Below are 2,343 nucleotides of genomic sequence, written 5' to 3' on the forward strand. Positions count from 1 at the left end.
TTGTTGATATGTCATATCTTTATTTATATATAACTTCCTCAATAATCTAATCACGACAATGCTAAAACTAACCGATCTCGCTTTTTTCATTCTAAAACCATGTTGTACGCTTGGTATCTGTCATTTTTATGTTTCATGGTTTATCCGAGAAAAGCAAAAGGTGAAAAGAGATGAAATCTATCTTCGCTTTGCTCTTTTGTGTGTTATTCGTTACATTACTTTTTGCCTTTGCCTTCCAGAAAAGAAAAGGACAAAGAAAAAGAGAGATACGATATCTCCTTTCAAAATATTTGAATCAGCAGGCCCATCCTGATAACTCTTGCCTTTTTCATTCTAAAACCGTGTTGTATGCCTGGTATCTGTCATTTTTATGTTTCATGGTTCATCCGAGAAAAGCAAAAGGTGAAAAGAGATGAAATCTGTCTTCACTTTGCTCTTTTGTGTGTTATTCTTTACATTACTTTTTGCCTTTGCCTTCCGGAAAAGAAAAGGACAAAGAAAAAGAGAGATACGATATCTCCTTCCAAAATATTTGAATCATCAGGCCCATCCTGATAACTCTTGCCTTTTTCATTCTAAAACCGTGTTGTACGCTTGGTATGTCATTTTTATGTTTCATGGTTTATCCGAGAAAAGCAAAAGGTGAAAAGAGATGAAATCTGTCTTCACTTTGCTCTTTTGTGTGTTATTCTTTACATTACTTTTTTTCCTTTGCCTTCCGGAAAAGAAAAGGACAAAGAAAAAGAGAGATACGATATCTCCTCCCAAAATATTTGAATCAGCGGGCCCATCTTGATAACTCTTCCTTTTTTCATTCTAAAACCATGTTGTACGCTTGGTATCTGTCATTTTTATGTTTCATGGTTTATCCGAGAAAAGCAAAAGGTGAAAAGAGATGAAATCTGTCTTCGCTTTGCTCTTTTGTGTGTTATTCTTTACATTACTTTTTGCCTTTGCCTTCTCGAAAAGAAAAGGACAAAGAAAAGGAGAGATACGATATCTCCTTCCAAAATATTTGAATCAATAGGCCCTTTCTGTTAACTCTTGCTTTTTTCATTCTAAAACCGTGTTGTACGCTTGGTATCTGTCATTTTTATGTTTCATGGTTTATCCGAGAAAAGCAAAAGGTGAAAAGAGATGAAATCTGTCTTCGCTTTACTCTTTTGTGTGTTATTCTTTACATTACTTTTTACCTTTGCCTTCTGGAAAAGAAAAGGACAGAGAAAAAGAGAGATACGATATCTCCTTCCAAAATATTTGAATCAGCAGGCCCATCCTGATAACTCTTGCTTTTTTCATTCTAAAACCGTGTTGTATGCTTGGTATCTATCATTTTTATGTTTCATGGTTTATCCGAGAAAAGCAAAAGGTGAAAAGAGATGAAATCTGTCTTCGCTTTGCTCTTTTGTGTGTTATTCTTTACATTACTTTTTGCCTTTGCCTTCTGGAAAAGAAAAGGACAAAGAAAAAGAGAGATACGATATCTCCTTCCCAAATATTTGAATCGGCAGGCCCATCCTGATAACTCTTAATGAAGAAGATTTGCCACCTGCGTTGATGATATGAACCGATATTAGAATATTTCAAAGTTCTTTTCTGCATTCTTCAGGTGGAAGCAAAGGGCTAATGCACAAACTAAAGAATGACCTCATGATCACCAGGTGAAGAAAAGCATAACCTGGAATCGCTCTTTATCATCCTCGTGTTCACTGGATTAAATGTCCTAAACTTTTGCATGAAAATAAAATCACATATTGATCAAATTGGGTTTCGTGGAGATCAAGCAAATTTCTCCTAGCGAGTCAAGCTTTTGCCATCTCTTTAACTTCTTGAGACGTCATTGTGCTTTTGAGCGACTAGCTAGCTTCTGATATTGAATGAATCATTAGGGAAATTTCTGTAGTCCCGTGTGGGAAAATGTGGGACCGATCTCGTGGAATCTAAGTCGTTAGGTTAAGAAAAAATAAAATTTCCATCATCAGGTGATCTTAGAAATCTATAACTTGCTAATATTTAAGAAAAATTATCGACTATAGGACCATCAACGTTATTATTGTCTTTTTCTTTTGGGTAAAGATGTAAGTATCGTTAACCAAATGAAGTACAAAGCTTTGGGATATGCTGTACCATTACAAATAGAACCAATAATGAAAGAAAATGGAGATAGGAAGCCTCCTCATAGTAGCCAATATATTGCATGGGAAGGTCTAAAATTCACTCTAACTCTTACGATTTTATGCAACTTAGCCAGAATAATGTGGATATTATTTGACTTATTTTAAAAACATATGCGGTTGCACTCTATCCAAATGCAATATATATTCACTAGCAAACCTTGAGGAG

Source organism: Eucalyptus grandis, unplaced genomic scaffold (assembly GCF_016545825.1).
Source record: "Eucalyptus grandis isolate ANBG69807.140 unplaced genomic scaffold, ASM1654582v1 tig00008702, whole genome shotgun sequence".
NCBI classification, from domain to species: domain Eukaryota; kingdom Viridiplantae; phylum Streptophyta; class Magnoliopsida; order Myrtales; family Myrtaceae; genus Eucalyptus; species Eucalyptus grandis.